This window comes from Psammomys obesus, unplaced genomic scaffold (assembly GCF_907164565.1).
Source record: "Psammomys obesus unplaced genomic scaffold, mPsaObe1.curated_primary_1811, whole genome shotgun sequence".
Lineage (NCBI taxonomy): Eukaryota > Metazoa > Chordata > Mammalia > Rodentia > Muridae > Psammomys > Psammomys obesus.
Genome location: NW_026592890.1, coordinates 21,344,351 through 21,357,266, shown reverse-complemented (window position 1 = coordinate 21,357,266; position 12,916 = coordinate 21,344,351). Strand labels below are relative to the sequence as shown.

The 12,916-nt window shown below is 40.3% G+C and overlaps 1 pseudogene; it reads right to left on the bottom strand.

Annotated features, from left to right (window-relative positions):
* Positions 1-668: 668 nt before the first annotated feature.
* LOC129683259 (putative glutathione-specific gamma-glutamylcyclotransferase 2) overlaps positions 669-12,916 on the bottom strand; it is a 138,175-nt pseudogene continuing 125,927 nt past the window's right edge.

Below are 12,916 nucleotides of genomic sequence, written 5' to 3'. Positions count from 1 at the left end.
TTCTTATCATTTATTACAATTTATTCAATTTGTATCCCAGCTGTGGCCCCCTCCCTCCTGATCCACTCTCCCTTACTCTTCTCCCCCTCCCCATCCCCTAGTCCACTGATAGGGGAGGTTCTCCTCCCCTTCTATATGACCCTAGCTTATCAGGTCTCATCAGGACTGGTTACATCATCTTCCTCTGTGGCCTGGTAAGTCTGCACCCCCCCAGGGGGAGGTGATCAGAGAACCTGCCACTGAGTTGTTGCCAGAGAAAGCCCCTACTCCCCTTACTGGAAACCCATTTGGGTACTGGGTCTATGGGCTACATCTGAGCCAGGATTTTAGGTCCTTTCCATGTATTGTCCTTGGTTGGGGTATCAGTCTCTGCAGAGCCCCCAAAGGCTCAGTTTTTATGGCTCTATTGGTCTCCTTTTGGAGCTCCTGTCCCCTACAGGTCTTTCTATCTCCCCCTTCTTTCACAAGATTCCCTGCATTCTGTCCAAAGTTTGGCTATGAGCCTCAGCTTCTGCTTCGATACTTCAATCAGTAGAGTCTTTCAGAGGCCTTCTGTGGTAGGCTCCTGTCCTGTTCCCTGTCTTATCCTGCTTCCAATGTCTATCGTGTTTGTCCTTCTGAATGAGGATTGAGCATCTTCCCCAGGGTCTTCCTTGTCTAACACCCCCCTAATTCAGGTTCTAATTTCCTTCTCAACATTCTTTTCCTAGTTTTTCTGTAGACAAGAGATGCTTGTCTGCATCTTCTGGCACAAGTTTTCTAACAGAATCTGCAAGTTCTGAAAGATACTCTGTATTTCTTCCACTTGGGTCATCAGCATTAAAATTTTGTTCAATATTGTCTTCCAGAGCACAAGACCAAGATAGGACTGTCAAATGTTCCAAAGTAGAGCAAAACTCTGAACAGGTTTTGTTGGAGGATCTTTTGGGTGAAACAACGACCATTATAGTTCTGTCGCCTTCTTTCTCTCTGAAGTACATTTTTATTTCCTCTTCTTTTCCTATTGATAGTTTGTGAGCAACACCCAACACACTGCCCCCAGGATATCCAACAAGAGTCACAAGTCTTCCGGGCTGGTCAGGGAGCCCACATTGATCAGTTCTGCCTTGCCAGAAGCGTGGTGTAACTACTGTTTCACTCTTTTGTTCTAGAGCTTTTAGTATGAGGTTAAGCTGCTAGTACAAGATCTCTCCAGTTTGGTTTGGTTGTTTGTTTTAATGTAGGCACCTGGTGCTATGAATTTGCTTTTAGAACAACCTTCATTGTGTACCATAAATTTTGGTATGCAGTGTGTTAATTCTCATTCAGTTCAAGAAATTCTTTAATTTCTTTCTTAGTTTTTGTCTTGTCACATTTTTTTTTCATTCAGGAGAGAGTTTGTGAACGTTTTCTCCTTTATGTTGCTGTAGATGTTTGTCTTTTTTCTTGGATCTGTTAAGATTTGCTTTGTGTCCCGGCATGCAGTCAATTTGGAGAAAGTTTCAGCAACTGCTGAGAGGAGGTATGTTCTTTTGTGCTGGGGTAAAATTTTCTGTGAATATCTGTTGATTTTATTTGGTTTATAACATCAGTGTAAGCTCCAGCATTTCTCTGTTTGGTTGTGTCCGGATGTCCTGTCTATTGGCGAGAGGTAGTGGATATTGAAGCCTCGCAATATTGGTGTGTGTTTTTATGATAAACCTGGGTGCTCTTCTGTTTGGGGCATAGATGTTAAGAAATGCAGTGTTCACTGGGTGAATTTTTTCTTTGTTGAGTAGGTAGTGTTCTAATTAGTTTTGGTTTGGTGTATGTCAGATATTAAGATGGCTACCCAGCTTGCTTCTTATTGCCTACATAGAAGCGATATGTATTCTTGATTTAAGCTGTTTTTTGTCTTTTGTCTTTTTTTTTTTTTTTTTTTGGATTCAGCAAAAGGATGGATTCTGTTTTCACCCCCATTCTGTTAGTCTGAGTCTTTCGTAGGGAGACTGAGACAACTGATGTTGAGATGCATCAATATTAATGAGCAGTGTTTGTTGGTTCCTGTTTTTTGTTGTTATTTTCGTGGTGGTGGTGGTGTGTGTGTGTGTGTGTGTTTCCTCTCTTTTGATTTGCTGCTCTGGGATTATCTATTCCCTGTGTTATGTTGGGTATAGTTAACCTCTTTAGATTGGAATTTTCCTTTTAGCACCTTCTGTAGGGCTGGATTTGAAGGCAGATAGTGCTTAAGTTTGGTTTTCTCCATCCATGGTGATTTTACTGTGTATAGTAATCTGACTGTCAGATTACTATTATCTGTTATCTCTTAGAATCTTCAGAACACCTATCCAGACCCTTCTGGTGTTTAGAGTCTCTATTAACAAGTCAGATGTGATTCTAATAGGTCTGCCTTTATATGTTACTTGGTATTTTTTTTTCTTTGCAGCTTTTAATATTTTTATTGTTCTGTTCATTTAGTGTTTTTATTATTGTATTTTGAGGGGAATTTCTTTTCTAGTCTAGGCTATTTGGTGTTCTGTACGCTTCTTGTGCCTTGGTAGGCATCCCTTCTTTAGGTTAGGAAGATTTTCTTTTATGATTTTATTGAAAATATATTCTGTGCCTTTGACCTGGGTTTCTTCTTCTTTCACTATTCCTATTCCTAGATTTAGTTTTTTCATAGTGTCCTAGGTTTCCTAAATGTTTTGTGCCAGGAGTTTTTTAGATTTAACATCTTCTTTGACTGAGGCATCTGTTTCTTCTATCGTGTCTTCAGCACCTGAGATTCTCTTTCCCATCTCTTGTACTCTGTTGGTGGGGCTTGCCTCTGACATTCCTGTTCAAGCTCTTAAACTTTTCACTCCAAAATTTTCCTCAGTTTGGGTTTTCTTTATTTTAATTTTATGTCTACTTTTAGATATTGAACCATTTTATTCATTTCCTTCCACTGTTTGTGTTTTCATAAACTTCTTTAAGGGAGTTATATTCATTTCTTCTTTAAGGACACCTAACGTAGTCATAAAGGTTCTTTTGGGGTCTTTGTCTTGTGTTTAAGCTATGTTGCAATTCTTAGTTTATACTACAGTAAGGTTGTTGGGCTCTGGTAGAGACATACTATCCTGGCTGTCATTGTGCTTTTTTAATAATGGTGCTTAGGCATCGGGGTTTTGATATTTGGTCTTGTCTTTATTGGGTGGGTATTTTGTTTCTTGGTTTCTGTTGCCCTCTCTGATTCTTAGAAGGTGGTCATTGTGTGTTGCCTGGTAAAGGGTTCTTATGGTATCCTGCTAGCTGTGGCCACTGGGGGGTCCCAGTAAAATGTGCTTTTAGATGCTTAGAAATGAGCATGGGCTCTAAGGGTTGGGGGAAAGCAGAGTGTTCCTCGAGGATCTGCCTGTTTCCTTGGGAAGCAGAGAGTGAGGAGGGCAGCAGCCTGTTGTCTGCTATAGAGCTGGGGATGAGGCTGGGAACTAGATCAGGAGGAGAGGTGGAAGAGATGAAGATTTACAGTTAGCCTTTCTGCTTCCCTGGGTGTCGTGGCCTTCAGGTTTCCAGGGAATCCAGATTTAGATTTAAAATGATTAAAATCTGAAAAAGGAGGAAAATAGTTATAAGCAGAAGGAGAAACCATAAGAAAACCATTTTTACAGGCTGTAAAAAACTAGATTCTGGGCTGGGATGTGGGTTTTGATCACAGTTTTACAAAGTATCTGCTAATTAGAAAGGATTGTGGAAAGATGAGACAATCACAAAGTTTAAAATTCAAGCCACTGCCTGATGGCATTTTCACACATGTTTAAAAACAAATGTGTTTTTCATCAGTAGCCTCATGGTATTATATTTTTTCCTTATCAAAAAGCAAACGATTCCTGCTTTGCTCCTTTAAACTTTGCAACATCACTTAATCAGCCCAAAAGTCCCTTGACCAAGGGAAAGTCATCTAACCACACCCCACAACAGGAAAAAGAGAAGACGTTATTCAAGCCACTTTCCTTCAGCGGTGTGTCTGTTGACCAATTATTTCATTTATTCATCATGAGCTGGAGCCCTCATGGCACCTTGTTTACAGGAAGTTCTCTCAGAAACAGGCTTTATAAGCTTAACTGAACTTAACGCTAAATCATACCACTCAGAGCCCCACCTGGACCAGGTAAGGAGCAGGGTGTGGTTAGTCCTCAAGGCGACCACACCACGTTCTTGAGGATTTCTATCAATTTTTTTTTTTTTTTAAAGCAGAAGAAATGTCTTAAACAGAGCTGGGCATTTTAGGCAAGTTCTATGGCTTCTGCTTCCACTTCCAGTGGCGTGTGGAACTTTTGTTGCCTATTTATCTGTCAGGCTCCTACCAAAGTGTTGAGCCCCTTGGAGGCTGGAGCCATGTCTATTCAGATTTTCTATCCTCTATATCCAGCGCCGGTTAGAGCTTCATAAATTCTTAATTTGCTGCATAGTCTGTATTATCCTGCCAAAGAAGCCCATTTCTGCCGAATTAACAAATATTTTTTAGGTCACGTGTACTTTGATACCAAGAAGGCAAAAATCTGTCTGGACACACCTTGCTGACACGGCCGAGATGAGTAATGTGTCAGCTGAGGGTGGAAGGAGGTGGCAAGAGGGCTTTCGTAGAGTCATAGGATGGTAGAGGCCTCCCCAGCAGGAGGCTTACCCAGATGCCCTGTTAGCCTTATTCATGTAATTCCCCTTCTGACTTTACACAAAAACCAGACAGTTGTCTGGCACCATTCTTGTCTGTTACACAACCAAGATGTATTTCCATGCAGGCTTTTTAATTTTCCTGAGCAAGCAGGTTTTGGCTTTCCATACCTTGAAGGAAAACAAACTAGCAGCCTCTCGGAAGGGCTGTAGGTTTGGATACGGTAGTCAACAACAAGACCCGGCACAGGGAACCCCACCACTGAGATGAAGAAATAGGAGCCTGGAGGTGGTTCTCCTGCCCTAGATCAGACAGAGTGCCAGCCTTTGAGAGAACAGGATCTGCCCATGTGTGCCTCATGGCTCTTTGCCTGGTCCCGGGTACCTCATTGTTCTTTGGAGAACTCTTTGCTATAGAACTGAAGAAGTGGGATCCTCAGTAAGAAGAAAGAATTACTGTGAATACATTTATTCCATCCCTTCGGCCCACAGGGAAAATGCTGGGTGGGACAGCACAGCTCCACGGTGGAGCCTGAGCGTCTTGTACAACAAAGGACGAATTTAAGGATGACCACAGGAGAACAATACTTCCTTTGTTGTGGAAAAAGCTCCTCTAATTTTTCTCCTGGTTGTGGTTGCTGCTAAGGCTGTTTGTTCATGTCAGTGTTTATAGCATACCTTTGCACTCTGTCAGGGAAACTGGCCTTCCATCCTGCCATTTTGCAACACGACTTCTGACTGTATCTCATGAATCTAATAATAGGCATTGTGGCCACCACCTGTGCTTAAGATTATTGCCCCATGGGTTTCACTCTAATGCCAGCCTTCCAAGTGTCATGCCCACAGAACCGAGTGGACACACCCCTTCCTAACAACGTGGAACTATGTCATTAAAAAAAAAAAAGAAGAAGAAAAGAAAACCAAAACAACTTGCTCCTCCACGAACACCTTGTGACTGACACTCTATGAGACACTGTTAACAAACCTGTTGTTCCTCTTTCTAAACCGGGAGTTGAGTGGCACTGTCTGAATCACCAGGAAATCTGAGGAAAGTATTTTCTACGATTGTTAGGCTTTGGTGTGAAATGTTCAGTCAGTTAACACCGACGTCGCACCAATAGATTAAGTTTCATGGTCTGTAAGTCAAGTAATTTGCCCTCCAGGTAGTTGGTACGTATGTCTGTTAGACACAGTACAGGTGCCCACATCTGATACTGGGCTTGTGAAATATACTATATTCTCGAGTAATGAAAATGAAGACAGAGCCTGCTGAGGCAACACAGTGCTAAGACCATGACACAACACCTGAGTCAGGTTACTAGCTTTACTCGCCCTTGATTAACTACACGAACCTAGTTACTCCATCTTCCGTTGTTGTTGTTGTTGTTCAGTCATTTCATCTGTAGAACGACGACTAGTTATAACGCACTGCCTACCATAAGACAATCTTTTTGACCCTTGACACTTTAAGGTTCCTTAAAAGTCTCATTCTGGATTGTTTTTCTATATTAATAGTATAGAACTTTCCTGTAGGGCTTTTGGGCCTTTCACTGACCAGGAGGTTTATGTGAAGTTGGATGTGATCAGCTACCATCTTTGTTACTGGATAGTCTTACTTCTGTTTAATACCTGTTCCGGTGGATTTGAATAGTACCATGTCCCAAAGAAATCATCCTTAGGGTATCACCCTGTCATGTCAAGTTGAGAGGATAAAATCTTTAGACAATTGTGTAAGTCAGGCATGATCATTCAAGACGATCTTATCATGGTCCAAAGTTTGAGTGTAGGCATCTTCTTTGTGCTACATACATTTCAACAAATAACAGAGGTCTCCAAACCAGATACCCTCCCCTGCTTGTACTCATCTAGGGTTAAACAATTGCCTGGCTGTAACTTGCTTTCAGTCCTGCTGGGTAAGCTCCTTAAAGAGGTTTTGGAGACGAAACTTGAAAACAATAACAACCAAAAGAAATGACTGTTGGGGATATATTTTAATGATCATCTGCAAATGGTTACTATATTGAACGTGTCATTAATAAACCAAATTGCCCAACAGTCCTTTTAGCTAGCTGTGCTGCGTTTCCTGCATGCGCATCTGTTTTTATCACAGCCAGGCATCATTTTTAAAACATATGGGGTCCGATGAAGAGAATTTGAGTACAAAGAATCTTACATAAAGTAACACAACTTTCTCCCCCTTTTAATGTTCTCCTGTCTCCCTCCAGACTGTGGAAGGACAAACTTAAAGTCAACACGCACATGCCATGTTTCCGCCTAAGAATATCTCTCCGCAACATGATTCTTTCGCTTAGCTTCGTATGGTATGTCCATCAAAGATTTTCTTACTCTTGTAGCTTTGTGTTTTTCCATGATTTTTATTAGAAGCTAACACACCCTTTTTATATTTCATTTAACAAATATTTACAATACATAACATTTCCTAAGACTGTTCTAAGTACCTTAAAGATATTGACCCACTAAATCCTTATAATACTGTCATGAAAAATGTTATCCCCATTTAATAGCTGAGGACACTGAGCAGACATAGGCATAAATAAACACCTCAAATCCAATGGTGGGAAATGGTAGAGCTTATTTTGAACTTAGCCATGAGCTATGTTCTGTTCTGTTCTGGGTTTTTTTCTATTGGATCCTATCCCACCAGATTCTATGATATATTCTGTATATAAATGTTGCTAAGGACCTTAAGTTCCTTTAGCAACAGGAAAAACATTTACTGTTGCTTTGTCTTTGATATCACTATGGTCTGATAGTACAGGATATATGTGACTAGTTTGGTTTTTTGGCAATGCTGTTAGAATTCCATTTGTGGATATTTAGTAAAGAGATGATGGTAAGTTCTGTAAGTCGGACTTTGAGTAACACTGGTATCAGTTGTTGAGCCAGAGTCCTTTCCATGCTTCAGTTATATTACACACCTGTAGAAGGAAGCAATAACTAATTATAGAGGAAACAGATGTGTCTTCCTTTTTCAGTCTGAAGCCTCAGGAAAAAGGGGCCCTAGATTGGTGTGGAAGTGTGAATACTTCATTCTGAGTTGGAGATGAATTTGATACAGATCTCGAATAAAAACTTGGATTGGGTCTTTGTGGTAGAAGGAAGGTCTCCCTGGCTACGTGGAAGTAGAATAAGCAAACAAGTAGTCTCTAGGTGGTGGCTCTGGAGACATGCTTAAGAAGAAAGAGGTATGGGAGAGAGCATGGTCCTCTCTCCTGAGATCATAGAAGGCTCAGAAGAGGAACCTGGATAGTCTTTCATGAATGTCTAAGTGAAGTGAGGGCTGTGCTCTATGCAACTCTTCAGGGATCACAGGTTTCTTCCTGGATTAATTTGGTTGCCATCCTTAATGTAAGGATTTTAAATAAATAACTACACAGAGAAAAAGCTGTTTTCATGGCACTACAAAGGCTTTATTTGATTTTGTGACAATTTTTGGTCTTATGGGTGTGGAGTTCTTTGAGGCAGATCCATTGCAAAAAGATTGGGTGAAGAAATAAATAGGAGAAACTTGGTGTTTTCTGTTAGGCCAGAGACATATAACACATATTAGATAACACCCCTGTCCTCGCTGTTTACATTTTAGAAATATGGTTTTTATTAGCAGAAAATATTAACGAGAAGTTACCAATATCAATGTGTAATGACACTAAAAATTCCAAGTTTCAATTACTAGTATCACTAGATGTTACTCATATAAATGGGAAATGTGTTGGCATTATTTACTGTTAAGGTGAGGAAGGGGTCTTGAGGCTAGGTTTGAAAACCGCTATACTAAGGACACTGTCTTTTGGGTAATTTCATGCTATCACTGGATTTAAAGTGGAAAAAGAAAAATAGATCATTGGGTTCTACTTATGCTTTTCTATGTAGCTCCTTGACTGCCGAAAAACAAAGAATATATCGAAACCAAGACACAAGCACCCAGTATGCCAGCCATTGTTAAGGTGCTGCTACTCACACAGTTAAGGCCAAGCTCACCATGGGGGACATACACAAAGGTATGATCACTAGGAGATATGTTCATCAGGTGCCAACAAAATCATATCCACTTCAAGTACATTTAGAAAGAGAACTATGATTTTATTTCTACCATGATATTCTGAGCTAGAAGGATAAAAAACATCATTACATGATGCTATCCATTCTATTTATTCCCCCTAATAAATTGGACATGATTGAACCAAAGAATTTTTCCCTAAAATATAAATTTCTTATTATAAAATATTATTAAAATGATAGTAGTTAAACCAACCAATAATTTATCATAGACTGACTAATTTTCCCTAAGAAAGGTATCATTTAAAACAGAAGCAGGAATTCTGTCTGATAGTTTTCCCCAATTTTTTCCCAGTCTGAGCTTCTGTTAGAATTTGAAGACACACCTAAAATAAGTACTGCTGAAGTAGAACGCGGCAAGACTCAAGACCTGAAGGATGACACAAGCTAGGTATGTTGGTGCTGCTATTGATGATTAAGGCATATCTACTGAGTCCTACCACAGAGACTAGAACATTCATCAGGCACAGACCAGATTAGTAGCCTGTGTATTCTGTAAGATGAAACTGAAAACTAAAAGCTATAAAAATAAAAGTTGCAATCTATCAACAATATGTCAACCGTGATGCTCCGTAAAATTGAGTCTAAAGAAAACTAAGACCATTTTAGGGACCAGAAGGTAGCTGGGTGTGTAAAGGTACTTGCTGTCAAGTGTGACAACCTGAGTTTGGTCATAGAAAAATCAAGCTGGAAGTGATTTGAAAACTTCCTTCCTGCTGCCTAGGTTTCACAGTAAAAGAAAGTACTATGCAGGATTCTAAGGGAGGGAAGTCATTAACGGTATTACCTAGAGGCAGACCCTGTACAATATTTTCCTAGCAGATAAGATGTTTTACGGGTGGAGTAGTGGCATGACAGCTATGGGACTAACCAACTTTGTTTGGATTGGATTTGAAGCCTGTTCCGCAGGAAAGAATTCATGCCTGATACTGAAAAGCATATCAGGAGCCATGGACAGGGATGTCACAGGCTCTAAGAAGGAATCTTCTGCTGTGGTCTTGCTGCTGTGTAGCAAAACATGACCTGTTGTCCAGTTGCCTTCTAAATATTTATGTTTATACACACAGATTAGTGCTAACCTCAACCTTGGCTAGAGAAGCTTCTCCTACCGTGGTCAGCATTTGATTCACCGACTCCTAACTGGGCGAACTATTGAGAATAAGTGACTCTTTGTTGTCAGTCCTAAGTGGATTAGTATTAATCTTTATACCAAGGTTCAGGGAACATCTCAGAAGAGGGGGCAGAAAGAATGTAGGACCTGGAGATGAGAAGGATGGCTATGAAATGATGTCTTCTGGATATTGCATGGTCATTGTACTTATGGACTTAGAGCATGCTAGGGTTACCTGCACAAGAAAGGCACAGGATCAAGCTTAATGGGTGAGCCAACATTTCAAAAGACAGGAGTTTACAAAACAAAGGGGGAGATGGAGAAGAGACAGGAAGAAGGGAGGGGGACTCGTTGAGTATGGGAGGGAGTGGAAGGGGAGTTTGGGGTACAGATAATTGAAATACATTGTTTCTATGTATAACACTTTTAAAGAACAAATAAAAGATATTTTAAAAAATAGATAGTAATTGTGTGGAAGAGTTCCAGAAAGGTTTAAATTTTGTTAATCAGAATGATAACTGTTTTCTATTATTATATCATTCTATAAGTTTTGATGACATTCTACTATTTATCATGAGACCTTATGATTTGATGCATCTTAAAACATGTAGACAGCTGTTGCTCTGAGTTTTCTGTGTAAGTATGTGCAGATTAACATATTATAAAATATTTTGGAATAATATTTCATCTAGTCAAGAAATTAAAATACAAAATTTGAAAGGAGCCTTCTATCCCCCCTTCTTCAGAAGCTCCACAAGGAAACCAACAGTCTCTGGGTTCATGGGTGACTACAGAGACTCATGTACCCACCAAGGACCATGCATGGAGAGGACCTAGATACCTTGCTCAGATGTAGTGTATAGGCAGCTCAGTCTCCGTGTAGGTCCACAAGGAAGGGGAGCAGAAGCTGTCTCTGACATGAACTCAGTTTCCTGCTCTTTGATCACTTTCTCTTGGTGGTTCGGCCTTGCCAGGCTACAGAGGAAGAGGATCCAGGCAGTCTTGATGAGACTTGATAAGCTAGAATCAGATGGCAAGGGAGGAGTGGACTAGGGGAAGGGGAGTGGGGGGATGAGGGAGGGAAGGTGGGACTGGAAAGAGATGTAGGAAGGGGCTACAATTGGGATGTAAAATGAATAAATTATAAGAAATAAAAATAAATAAAAAATAAAAAATGATCATAGAAAATTTTAATAAATTTTTGTTGGGAATGGTACCAGGAAACACTGAACATTAATAAAAGACATGATTGGTTCCTTGAGTAGAAGCTCACAGCATTCAGAGTAGTAGGAAATGAGTCTCAGTAGTTTGTGTCTCGATTTGTGATCTCCCAGCTACAAAACTTCGAGTGCACCCTTAGCAGTCACAGATTTCTCAGCTCCTGGGGTCTCACAGTAGTTGAAGAAGCTACACAGAAACTACACAGAAGCCAGTAGTTGTGTAAATACTTTATAAAGCATAAAATACTAAGCCCAAAACGTGTAGTGAATATTTGAGGGTGCTATGATGAAGTTGCAGGGTATATAAGATATTTTAACCTTTCTTGGGAAGCATAATAGTATCTATTGGAGAGTGCATGAGTTATTGCTAAAAAGTTGCTTGGCTGCAATTACAAAATACTTAACAATTTAGTATAGGGTCCTACAAAAAGAGTTACTAAGTCAGTAAGGCTATTGTGAATGGGGAGGCTACATGATAAACACTCATTCCACGAAAGCCATGTGAATATCTGAATTACTTATTACTACTTAGAGATTTGTTAGTTTTATAGTCTTTTAAAAGATGCCGTAAACCATGCGAACCCATCTCAGGAAACTTGTCACAGTCAGAAGTAGAAATGACCTGCCAGACCTCCATTCTTATCTCCGCTACCATCTTCCACAAACACAGAGACTGATCTTCTCTACTTAGTGCACTATGTATATCTGATTTGTTCGCCTGGCTTCCAACCCAGCTGTTTTAACACCTGTGATAGATGAGAAACCAGTCTAGAGAGACTAAGATTCCTAACTGGGAATCTTAGTCACAGCTAAGTGACTGGTGCTCAGTGTCCACCCCTCACACACCTCCACATGCTGGAAGCTGAGAGAGGCAAGAGAACTGTGAATCATCTATACAGTTCTTTAGCTTAAATGTACATATTTTAAATGGTGTCATCGTACTATTTTTCAATTATTTGAGGACCAAATGCTGGCTGGTATTGGCTCACATTTACCTGCCACTATCACCGCATCCTTAGTACTGTGCGTGTGTATTCTTGTAACAGGCACTTCGCTGTACCAATCTGTGTGTTATAGACACAAAGTATTCGTAAAAACAAAACAAAACAGTCTTTCTAAGTGCAAAATGTTTCATGGGTTTTTTTCTCAATATATAAAAAAATAAGTGAGGAATAAGGTGACCAAATAAACTTCAACCTCTTTTTTTTTTTTTAAAGAAAAATAATTAATTCATGACATGGTAAATTGCCTTCATTACCGAGAGCCATATGGCTTCATAAACACAGTTGGTGAACAATTGAAAAGATGTTTGCTCAAACACGCAGCCCTGCAGCTTTCCAACACTGTAACGATGTCTTGATAATAAGGAGGCAGAATTTGCCAGAACTCAATCTCTCTGAAGGTTGTGGCATCGGTCAAGGAAGCTGCCTGTGCCTTTGTGCCTGTGGTGGCTCCTGCTTCCTGCTTTGTCACCTGTCACTCTCCCTCTCCTGGTGTCCTGCCCTCCAGCCAGGACTCACCACCTGCAGCGATTTCCACACATTTGCTCACGTGTCTCTGTTCTTCTGTGGATTTTTTTTTTTTTTACACTATTGTTCAGTCGACAGTGCCTGGTAGAACTTTCAGTAATGACGTATGAAATGATGTTTGTATGCTTCAGTGTGGTAAACACTAGCTACCAGCGAATAAAGTGTACAGTGTGACTGAGAAATCATGGTGAGTTATGTTGTTTAACTTTAATTGACTTAAGCGCACACAAGGAGTGAGGAGCCCAGGTGCTGGACACTAAGGGCATCTTGGAGTTCTTCCCTCCTGGCCTTGGCTCTCCACTTCTGAAATGGTACTGTTGAGTCACCCACTCGTTCTTCGAGATTTAAGATGGTAAGCATTCCTTGGC